Source organism: Hibiscus syriacus, unplaced genomic scaffold (assembly GCF_006381635.1).
Source record: "Hibiscus syriacus cultivar Baekdansim isolate YM2019G1 unplaced genomic scaffold, ASM638163v2 tig00111877_pilon, whole genome shotgun sequence".
NCBI lineage: Eukaryota > Viridiplantae > Streptophyta > Magnoliopsida > Malvales > Malvaceae > Hibiscus > Hibiscus syriacus.
In genome coordinates, this window is record NW_024063208.1 from 2,725,453 (window position 1) to 2,738,246 (window position 12,794).

At 37.9% G+C, this 12,794-nt stretch overlaps 1 pseudogene; it reads right to left on the reverse strand.

Moving 5' to 3' along the window:
• Window positions 1–8,132: 8,132 nt before the first annotated feature.
• On the reverse strand, window positions 8,133–12,390 carry LOC120172693 (annotated as a pseudogene).
• Window positions 12,391–12,794: the final 404 nt, after the last annotated feature.

The following is a 12,794-nucleotide window of genomic DNA, read 5'->3' on the forward strand; positions in this document are numbered from 1 at the left end:
AAAAACACATAAAGTATGACTTTTTGAAAATTCAGATTCTTGGTCAAAGTCAAAGTCAACCACTTTGACCGTCAATTTGGAGGCCTTCGGGTTCGAATTTGACAAAACGGACTTCGTAAATGGATTCGGGACATCGAAAATTATTAGAATAGGTATACTCGGAAAAGATTTACGGTCGTTTAAGGGTCGGTCAAAGCCATTTTAAGTTTTTGTCAAATGAAGTCAACGGTCAACGGTCGCGGTCAACAGTCGGGTCGGGTCAACGATCGGGTCAGGTCAGTCGGGTCGGGTCGGGTCGGTTCAGACCGATCAAACCGGTTCAGACCGATCAAACCGGTCAGAACCGGTTAAAAAACTGGTCAAACCGATTTTCAGCCCTCCACTCTCCCTGCGGCGGCGCGTGAGGCCTCCTCCGGGGGTCTAAAAATTCTGGAAAAATTTATAAAAATTATTTTAAGCGATTTCGAGATACTTACAAAGATCGGTTCAAATTTTTGAACGGCGGAGAGCTCGATTTCAACTCGGCCGAATCTTTGACTGCTCCACCTCCTCACGCGACGCCGTCGACGGTGAACAAGGTTGACACCAGCGGACTCGAAACGATACAAGGAACACGATGGTGCAGGAGGTGTCGTAAACGGAGCAACGATCGGAGGTGAATCTAAGATTTTCCTGGTAATAGAGCTAATAAAAACGTCAAGACTTTGACTGTAAATTCCTGACGTTTGGCACCGTTTCTTTTCAATTAAATCGAAGGGTTTGTTCCTCGCTCGATGATGAACACAACGGTGGTTTCAAAACGACAATCAGAATTCGGACGGCGTCTGAATCGGGGTCGGAAATAGACGTATGGGAAAGGGAATTTGGGGTGGTGGTTTTCTGTTTTGAAACAGAAAACCACCCACGCATATAACATATATAACCAAAATTTACCTAATTTTATTGGGTAAATTCAAGGCTTAGTCCCTAAATTTTCTTTAACTCTAAAACAAGCTCCAGATTTTAAAATCTTTCAATTTAGTCCCTAATTTTCGCCAATTTTTACAATTAACCTCCAATTTCAATTAAATATTATTTTTGTAAAAATTCGGGTTGTTACAGGACAAAAACTGGTTGTCTTTTTTGTCTTTGCCCTATTCTTGTTAATACAAAAATGTGCAAAGAGGGGCAGCTGTAGACTCTCATTTTTAACCGATCTAAAAAAAATACATTATTAGATTATTATTATTATTATTATTATTATTATTATTATTATCTAATTAATAATAATATGTTTGCAGGCCACTACAATCCCATGACATGTTGGAGCCAACTACACCAAATCATCTGCCATAGTCAAAAGCAAAATTATACCAACCTACTACATCAACATCTCATCATAAAGTTTGAAAAAAAAAGAAAAAACAAGGAGATTAGGTGAGTGAAAAAAGATAAATAAGATCATTCAATGTGGAAAAAAAAGAAGGGGGAGAGAGCAAAACGGGGGGAGCAACAACAACAACAACAACAACAACAAAACCCAATTCCCATATGTATGGGGTAAGGGGGAGGTAGGGTAGTAGGCTACCCCCAACGCCAGGTTGAGAGTAGCTTCCGTGGAAGACCTCCGGCAGTCAGAAAATTAAAATTTAGATAAAAATGCAATGCATATAAATAAATACATAAATACATAGCTAATCAGTATTCATATGCAGTCATTAAAAATCATATGTGCGTCTGTAACTGGAATTTATCCCTGCATAATAATCCCTGCGAAAGAATCTCTGCATATAGACAGAAACATAAGATCCGGCTAATTTAAAAGAGGAAACATGAAGAGAATGATACACAGAAGTCAACGTTAGCAAGCCCAGTTCTAATCCTTCATAAATACCAATAACAGAAACGTATTAAAAGTATAAGTCATGGAAAATACTACAAAGACATTAAAAGAAGACAGAGATGATACACCCTATAGATGTGACCCACACTACTCGACTACCCTAGTCTTTAGCCTCCATATTTTCCTATCAGAGGTCATGTCTTCGGTAAGGGCTAAATCCCTCAAATCAGATCTCAAGCAGTCTTCCCACTTTCGCCTTGGTCGTCCTTTCCTTCTGGCACCGTCGACTGTAATCGACTCTACCCTCCTTACCGCATCCGACGGTAGTCGCCTAAGGACATGCCCAAACCACCGTAGTCTTCCCTCCCTCAATTTTCGGAAACAGACACCACCCCCAAGGACATCCTAATAGCAGAGTTTGTCGTCATATCCCTCAGAGTCCTACCACATGTCCATCGAAGCATTCTCATTTCTGCGGCCTCAATCCTCCTCACGTGATCCTTCTTGGTTGCCCAACATTCTGATCCATACAACAGCGCTGGTCTTATTGCCATTCTATAAAATTTTCCCTTAAGTTTTAGAGGGACCTTCTTGTCACACAGAACTCCAGTAGCGGCCCTCCACTTTAGCCATCCCGCCTTTATACAGTGTGTAACGTCATCATCTACACCCCCATCTTTATGTATCATAGACCCTAGGTACTTGAAACAATCCTTTGAGGGGAGAACGTGTCCTTCTATGCATACTTCTACATCTTCATCATTTTGGTTCCCATTGAAGTTTGAACATACATACTCTGTCTTTTCAATATTGATCCTTAAACCTTTTTCTTCCAAAGCAGTCTTCCAGGTAGCCAGTCTACTATTCAACTCAGATTTTGTTTCAGCAACTAAGACAATGTCGTCAGCGAAAAGCATACACCATGGTACACCGTCTGGTGTCGCACAATAGATGTCGTCCATAATCAAGGCGAAGATGTAAGGGCTAAGAGCCGACCCCTGGTGGAGTCCGATTTCCACCGGGAATGCCTCGGTGTCGCCAACTGTAGTCCTGACGTAAGTAGTAGATCTACAGTACATATCACGAATCGCCCGGATATAAGCAGTTGGGATCCGTCTAGTTTCCAAAGTCTTCCAGATCGTATCGCGGTGAACACTATCATAAGCCTTCTCAAGGTCAATGAACGCCATGTGAAGATCTCTAGACTTTTCCCTATATTTCTCCATAAGTCGTCGAAGTAGATGAATCGCCTCCGTGGTAGACCTGCCTGGCATAAAGCCAAATTGGTTTTCCGAAACCCTAGTAACTTGTCTCAACCTAGCCTCTATCACCCTTTCCCATAGCTTCATGGTATGGCTGAGGAGTTTAATACCTCTGTAGTTACCACAACGTTGGGGATCTCCTTTATTTTATAGATTGGTATCACCGTAGACTCTCTCCACTCCTCTGGCATCTTGGCAGTCTCTAAAATAATATTAAAGATGTTGGTCAACCACTTAACTCCCTCTTCTCCTAGGGCCAACCACACAGTGATAGGAATTTGATCAGGACCGACAGCTTTGTCCCTTCCCATCTTTCTAAGAGCCATTTTGACTTCCTCCAACCCAATCCTACTTGTAGGCCAGTCATTGGCCGTAGTATGATAGTCGGCTAACCCATCAACGATACTATCTCTACATGGAGAGGCACCGTCATTAAATAAGCCAAAGAAGTAACTACCCCAAACCCTCTTAATATCGTGATCTTTCGCTAAAAGAACACCATTGTTGTCCTTAATAAACCTAATGTTACCTAGATCCTTTTACCTAATCTCCCTAGATTTTGCAAGTCTGAAGATGCCATTTTGTCCTTCCTTGGTGTCTAATCTCTTGTACATTTCCTCGTATGCCTTATCCTTTGCTTTAGCTACCGTTTTCTTGGCTTTCCGCTTTGCCTCCTGGTATCTTTGTTTAGCTCTCGACCTTTCTTCGTCGTCATTGCATTGTAGAAACTCCTTGAAGCAAGTTTGTTTTGTCTTCACCTTAGTTTGGACTTCGTCGTTCCACCACCACGATTCTTTATGTTCCTTGGCCTTCCCCGTCGACAACCCAAGGGTATTTTTGCCAACATCTCTGATGGAATTTGCCATATTTTTCCATAACATATCTGCATTTTTTGAGTTTGTAGTTTCAAAACTTGTATTAGACAAAACCTTACTCCTAAAGTCATCAGTTGTCGCTCCATGTAAGTTCTTCCAGAGGATCCTAGGTTTACCAAGTTTAGCCCTCCTATGAGTGCTCCGCCCGTGGGGTACGCGGTACACCAACACCAACAATTTGTGTTGTGATGCACATGCCTCTTCAGGGAACACCTTACAGTCAATGCAAGCCCATCGTTCCTGATTTCTAATCAAGATGTAGTCGATTTGGGTACAATGTCCCCCGCTATGAAACGTAATCAAGTTCGCATCTCTCTTATTAAAGAAGGAGTTAGTGATCACCAAATCGTGAGCAGTAGCAAAATCAAGCAACGTACGCCCCCCATCGTTCCTGCTACCATAACCGAAACCCCCATGAACACCGTCATACCCGTCGGTTGCACTTCCTATATGGCCATTGAAGTCTCCCCTATGAAAACTCTTTGGTCCTCCGGAATGCTCCTAAGTATATCATCTAACTGATCCCAGAAGCAACGTTTCTCCCCCTCCCCTAGGCCAACGTGTGGGGCGTACACTGAAAGGACATTCACTACTTCCTCTTCTATAATAACCTTAATCATCATGATCCTATCCCGTATCTGCAAACTTCAACTACATTTTCCTTGAGCCTAGAGGATGCCAAGATACCCACCCCATTTCTAGCGCTATCTACGCCTGAATACCACAACTTGTACCCATTACACTCTCTGGCGCGAGACCCTTTCCACCTAGTCTCCTGAATACATGCAAAATCTATTTTTCTATTATTTAGTACGTCGGTCAGCTCCAGCAGCCTAGCATTTAATGTGCCTACATTCAGCGAGCAAACTCTTAATCTAGTCTCCTTGTCACCACTCTGTCGAGCCCTCCCCCTATACGCCCCATGGGATCTAAAAGAATGACATGACCTCAAGTAATCATCTGTAACCGAAGCTATGAGGAACTATGAAAAAAGAATCCAAATAAGACAGAAGATGCACTAATAAAACGCTAGAGAATTGAGGAGTACTAAAAATCCTAGTTGGTTACTTAATAGGATTTTAAGAAATAATAATACTATCTTATTTAACTATAGGCCAATATCTAGAAACTATAATTTAAAAGTTCAATAAATATCCGAGCTAAGCAAAAAAGGATTAAAATTGTAACACGAGATATAAAAGTAATGAAATCCTACTCAACTAATTGAAAAACATCAAACCCAAAGCTGATAAAAAAAATCAGTATAAAAACAAGAGAAAAAAACAGCAAGAAGCTAAGTCAAAGAAAGCAGATCCAACAACAACAAGATTAATAAATATTAAGTACAAAAATATGCAAGGGATATGCAAAACAACGACAAAGCTAAAAGGGATATATCAAAATTCGTGGATGCGAAATTAACACTCTTTGTTCAGATAAAAATTTGATAAAAACCGTGCTATAACACAAAATCAAACCTTTACCTATCAAGAAAATTAGCATGCAAAATCTTATGAAATTAGAAGAAAAAGAGAAAACCCAGAATTTTTGTTCAGAAATTAAACCGCTGACGAAGGCGATCGTTGCTCTACGAGGAAGGTGGTCCGATCGAACTGGAGGTTGTGGGATTTGATATAGTTCCAGATCTGCTTAACAGCGTCCGTACGGGAAGCTTGTTGAGGTCCAAGGAATCGACCCAAAGCAGGGGAAACAGGGGCGATTTTAAAAATCCCGGACGGTCGGAAAAGGTCTTGAATTATGCCAGAATTCTCACTAGCGATTTGGGCCTCCGATCGACATCCCAAACGGTCAAAAGTTGTGCAATGACAACACGAACAACATACTGAAAAATCAAGACGATTGGACGGTGGACGGTGATGGATCAGAGAAAACAAATCTGGATGATTTTTGGCCTCTTGCCAACGATCGGGATCTCCGATCAACATTCCAAACAGCGTAAAGTTGTGTCATGTCAACACGAACAACATACTGAAATTTTAGAACGATCGGACGATGGTGAATCGGAGAAAACAAATTCGGACGATTTTTGGCCTCTCGCCGGCGATCGGGACTTCCAATCAACATTTCGAACGGTCAAAAGTTGCGCAAGGTCAACAAGAACAACATACTGAAATTTCAGAATGATCGGATGGTGACATGGCAGCGCAGCAATACGATGGCCTGTGACTCTTTTATGATGATATTATGTATTTTGGTATAATTTCTATTAATCCCTAAACTTTTATGTGTTTTTCATTCCAGCATATGAATATATATGTTTTTCTGATTTTGACACTTTAGTTTTTGTTATTTTATTTTAGTCACTTAAGTTTCTGTTTTTGCTATTTATGTCATTTAAATTTATGTTTTAGCTATTTTAGCCTTTTGAGTTTATGTTTTTACAATTTAATCCTTTAAGTTCATGTTTTTGCTAGATCTATTATTCAAATAAATAGTTTCTTTAATTAATTAATTTGAAGCAAGTTATTAATATTTAATAAATGGATCATATTTTAACTTGATATTTGACTCAGGATTTCCACCATTACAACAACGTGTAAGCGAAACAATACCAATTTTGGATGCTGTGGGGGTGCTAATCCTTCCCCACGTGTAACCGACTCCCGAACCCGTTTTAATCGAATATTTGGTAAATGCAAACTAACTTTTGTCTTAAAAAATGATTTTTCTTAAAATTGTTTTTAAAAGATGTTTTAGGTATTCGACGTACCTAACCCAAAGGTTGATGGCAACTCTATCCAATTCTATTAAAATTAATCCAAAATTACCAATTTTTTCAAATTAAAGTCGCAACTGTTTTTAAACAATAAATAATTGTTCCACCTAAAAACAGTTATGACAACGTTTACGAGCAGGAAGTTGGAATTTTGAGGATGAGAGAGAAAGAGAAAACAAACGAGTAAGTTGATAAATTTGAAGTAACTCGAATTAGATTATTGTAGTCATTATTAGAAAATTCAAAATTGCAAAACAAAATCATTAGCATTGATTGGACAATAATAAAATCGAATAAAGAAATAAACAATAATCGTATCATGATAGAATCAATGTTTTAGAAACGAATTCACCTCAATGTGCGTAATTGTTGTAGTAGGTGTACGTCCCCCGAGATTAACACAATCTCTCTAGGATTCGTATGCTCAAAAATTAGAGAAGACAAATGGTGGTACTACTCTTCTTTTGGCATCGAAAAAAAGAATTTGAAAAAACCTGATTTAAGATAGGGATCACTTGGTTGTTATTGCTGCAGCAATTAAGCTTCCGTATAACAGCTGGTATAAAACTGGTAATTAAGTTATTGTCTGCTGTATTGAAGGTTTAAACCTAGCCCCAAAATGTCTAAGTTAATTCTATGAAAAAATCATCAGTCAAGCTTTAAATATTAACAGTTGTTACAACTGTTATATCACAACAGATTAATTCTAAATTTTATTCTAGTCCACATATAATTTCAACAAATATTATCTGTAACAAAACATTACAAAAACCATTTAAAAGACATTCTTACGGATTTTATCTTAAAAGATAGAACACGGGCGACCTGTTAGAAACACATATGATCACGAATATGACCACAATCACGACTACAAGTTGAACAATAACAGTGCAAACGTACGAGGAAGTTGGTTCACCACATTCAACGAGGAAGAGAAAAGGTACTTTTCTTCCCAATATGAGATATACGTTCTTGCTCTCTGTAAGTATTACCAACATTCATGACTGTGTTCGTCGTGTGTTTTGTTGTTTTAGATAACATGCGAGTAGATAATCTTGATTTAAATTGCGTAAATTATGAAAACCGATAATGTATCCAACTCCTACTACTAAAAACCGTGTTGAGGTATATTTATAAGCATTTCTGATGCATATTGGTATGTTATAATGAATTATGAGCACGTTGCTATTGGAAATGGATGTATTGTGAAAATTAATATTGATAAACGTGTTAAAATGCAAGAATCGATAAGCTCATAACTGGAAATGCGATCAAATTGTATCTTTTTGAACTTCGTATCAGGTTTAATTCACAGGTCATAGAGTGTATACCGTTTTTATATTGGTGAGGTGAAAATATGTGATGTGCTTTAATGGAACACAACCATACAAATATCAAACACATCATTATAGTCGACATTCACGTCCGATCCCGTATCCGACATAGGATTACCTTCAAATTCTGTCCAGAAAAAAATGTAATGGCACTGAAAATTTTGAGCGGGATTATATACATTTCTCACTGTTTTTATTTTTGCAGTAATCTGTCTTCCTATATTTCTCACTACATGATTGATCCATTGTGTCCTCAAATCTTTTATTTGTTATTGCAAAACCAATTTACATCTGTTAAAATCCCCTTCCTGTTCCTCAAGCCGCCGTCCATTTTATGGCGACATGTATCATTCCATTCTTTGAATCGATCAGGTGGTATTTCTGGTTGATCCGTCTGTTATAGACGACGTCGGTGAGATTGATATCGACGTTTCCCAGATGTTCCTACATAGAATATGATTCAAGCAAACATTAAGGATGTAATGATGCAGCGAGAATCGAAGACGGTCGTATGCTTTACCTTTGATCGGAAACTAAAGCCTGTTCTCTTGCTCACGACTTCGATGTGGATCTTCTCGTTTATAGGAGGATCCTCGAGCATGAAGAGGAACTCATCGTTCCAGATGGGATCCCGGGTTCCCTTGATCATCTGAAAAAAACCGAACATCGCTAAGCTGCGAAAAGAAGTTGATGTTCGAACGGAAACTAGTACTACTGCAAAGATGTTTACCTTTGTCTTTCTTGTTTCTCCTCTAAAAAAAACCATGGCATAAGGGTTGTTGTGGCGTTCACCCTCGACAGCCTCGGCACCTTGAACCAGAACTGAAAGCAGACCTGCTCCGTTATAAACTTCGTTTTCGGAATATCGCCTGTTGAATCCGCTTTCCTTTCTCCACTGCCCATCTTGCGTCCCGTCTAATTTAACGCTGTCTTCTCTAAACGGAGCATATGCCAGCTCAATCACGATTTTCCCTCTTTGCTTCTTATCTTGAGGATCATAACTATCTGTGTGTTTCAGCAAGTCGAGTTTAAATTCATTCTTCTCATAGGGCGTAAGATGTTTCAAGGGCACGAACTGCACGCCAAGCCGATCATGATTACCAACCTGTAAAATAATGATGCATACAAAGAGAAAAAAAAAGCAACAATTTGAACTGTTATTCAGATAAAAAACAATTTGTCTAGTACACTGGAAGCCAGAAATACCTTGTCCCAGTCGAAGACTTGTAACCGAAGAACTTGCGATTCGGGGTCCTTCACGATAAGCTTGAACTTCTCGTTCCATTCCGGATTCAAATTCCTCTTCTTGATGGTTGTTTTCTTCGATGGAAGGCTCTCTCCAGTAAGATTCAACTTGACATAAGGGTCCGACGTTCCGAGTAAATCCTTCTTTAGAAGCTTTTGTGCCCGCACAACGTTTACATGTAGTATTCCGACTGGCTTTTTTACAGCAACTCTATATATGAACAAAGTCGAAACCTCAGCCATAAATATTAGAGTAGATACTAACATAATATGTAACAGAAGCTTACGTCGAAGGATCAAGAATCGGAATCTCTAATGTTTTCGGCCAAATGTAGAGGCTTGCAACTTGCTGTTTAATTGTTTTCTGCAGGCAGCTCGAACAGTTAGCTGACTCGTCTATGGACAGAGTTCTAAGTACATAAGCCCCTATTCATTTTCTTATTGAAATGACCGGTACGGTACCTGGACAAACTGATAAAGTCCGGGTATAGCCATAATATCGCCTCCAAGTATATTTATCCCGAAGTCTACATCAGGCTGCAGGCAGGTAGTAAATATCATTGCCGGAAAATGATTGTAGCATTCATCTATACTTAGAAGCTAATATAAACGGCCATTTCATACTTTATCGTTTTCAGAGTTCAAAAGGTTTTACTAACCTTCTCGAGGAGTGACACTGCAACAGTCGCAAAACACGGTAAGGTCGGTACAAGAGGTTTCAAAGTTATCCGTGGTGCCATAAATATTTGTAAATCAACCAACTGCAAAGCATCATAATCAAACTCTTGAAGAAAACATAAAAAAGATAAATTATTCTTTTGATTCTTTCTTTAGACTCTTCTGACCTGAACGGTAATTCGGAACGACAACAGCTTCACTGCCAAAACTATGTTTGGATTGCCAACCCATCGAAGTGCTGGTTCCAAGACTAATTGTTTCTCATTTGTTTCACACACTTTAAGACCTGAAAAATCGTAAATTACAATAAAATGAGGGGGGGGGGGAATAAAGAAACTCCAGCTTAATCTTTCGAGTTCGGTAACAGAGATAATTATTTGCTTCTATCTTTGGCTTTGAATCTCGTTACAGCGAGCAAAGTTAATAGCAAAAGGAACTTACCATGAATTTCTGGAGGAATAGTTCCCAGACTTAGATTATCATACTCAATGGCTTCTATTTGATACGCCCGATGTACTCGGCAAACATCGGTTCGGTAATGCTTTTTATTTGAGCACAAATAGCCTGTAGATTAAAGCAGAGCTCTGGGTTTAAAACGTGATTGAAAATCTCGAAACTGTTTTAAGTCATCGAACTAACCTTATTGAGGTACGGCCACATATCGGTGACAAACTTATTCAGCCAATCTACCTGCATTGTTATAGTCAATAACCATCAATATGCAGCTTGAGTAAAAACAATACAAGTAATTCTAAAGTTCGAATACTTACTCTCTCATAATCGGGACACTTTACCCATAACGGAATATCCGGTAGAATATCGAGCAAAGCATCGGCATCTAGCTCAAAAAGTGACCTAGTAATTGGTTCCTATACCACATGGTCCAAAAAATAAGCATAAAACAGGCATAAATTAGCAGGAAAAAACATCACTTTATGCTACACATGCTAGTAAGCAAATTAAAAAAAACGATCACAGAAGGAATTCTGTTTTCTAGTTGCGAATTCGCCAACATGTCTGCCATGACTTTTCCATTTCAAGGTACTTCAACTCTCATCAAACCATACCGAAAATATAGGAACTCTGTCCTATCTTAAGTCGATACTTATTCAACTGCTCGAGCTATATGATAGCAACAGAACAGCTAAAGGCGTCATTGAATAATTCAGCCCCTACCATTAACATAATGTCAAAAACTTCAACTACACAAATGAGTGCAATACAATCAAAATATAGAACAAAAAAAACTTCAACTAGAACACGTGCATAAACGATCGTAAATCCAATATTTAACAGAATTCGGAATACGCCATCGCATCTACCACGACTTTAAGATGAAATCTCCTGGTTTATCCGATCATCGAATCCTTGGAAGAGTCATACACTCCATCCAAAGTTGATAGTTCATATTTTTCTTTGTTAACTACCCTGTGTATAACATCAATGGAACAGCTAGACGCATAGATCATTAACCAATTCGGCATTGCATTAACATAAATTGACAGAAAATCAGTAAATTAGAACAAGTGCATGCATGATTAAAGAATTAAAGACCCAGTTTTCTTTAGTTGCAAATTTTGCAGAAAATAGCAAAAAACACCATATTCACCAAATCTTTAAAGACATCAATGAAATCCAAGGATTTGAATTGCGGTTGTGCCTGTGTTTTCAGTTGCCGATTGTATGCATAGGGATACTATTGCAATCATGGCGGATACAAAGGTCGTACAATAATAGTTTCGGACAACACCATTACCACAGCCGTTATTCCGATAGCAGATCACTATTTAAATCCCTGATATAAATCTAAAACCATAATACAAAAACTAAGAAGCTCAGAAGAATTGTTGTCTCCGAAACCAGTAACAGTAAAGCATTAAACTATGACAGAAGAAACTGAAAATGGAGAAACTAATTAACAAATGCCCAGATTTAATCTTAACAAGAACAAAAAGAAAACGAAGGAAAATATTTCAACTTTAATTAAGAACTCCAAAAAAAGGTTTTTTCCCCATCAAAGACTAAAAAAAAATAATCAATAAATTCCCAGAAAACAATAAACTTTAGAGGGTGAGATAAATTCATTGCTTACCTTTACAGGTTTGGGCTTGGAGTAAATGAAGAGAAAGAATCCAACCAACAGTCCAAAGGAACTTCCAATCCCAAAGCCAATGATTCCCAGAAAAGTGCTAAAAAATCCCATTTCCCCCCAGCTCAGATTATCTTTTTCAACCAACGAAACATGAACAAAAATGGAGCAAGCTTTGAGGAAAATGGAATAAATAAATAAATAAATAAATAAATAAATAAAAATGGTGTAATTTATCGTCTAGAAGGAAAATGTTTGTTCAGAAACGCAACAGACAAAGAGAGAGTCTTTGAGACTCTAAATAAAACCGCCAAAACCATAGACACGTTTACGTTGGACAACTCTTACTTTTCTTGCCAGAAAAATTGAATCTTTGTGAGCTACAATAAATACAAATTTGATCCATATAAAAAATGTAATAATTTTCAAATAATAGAACTTGGTCAAACTATAATTTTAGTCCAAATACTATAATCAATTTGAAAATTCTCTTGTGTTTTAATTTGGCTATGTTATCATTCGATTAAAAATTTCCAAACAAATATTATTTTGTAATCACTTATGTATAAAAAATAACATAAGTGGTTTTAATTAAGATATATATATATATATATATATATATAATTTGAGAATTTTTAATGGAAAATTATAATTTGATCTATTAAATTTTCTTTGGTTTGATATTCATGTTGGGTCTGTTTTTTTGGCTGTAACTGGTTTTTCGAAAAATGAATTACTGGAATTTGAATTAC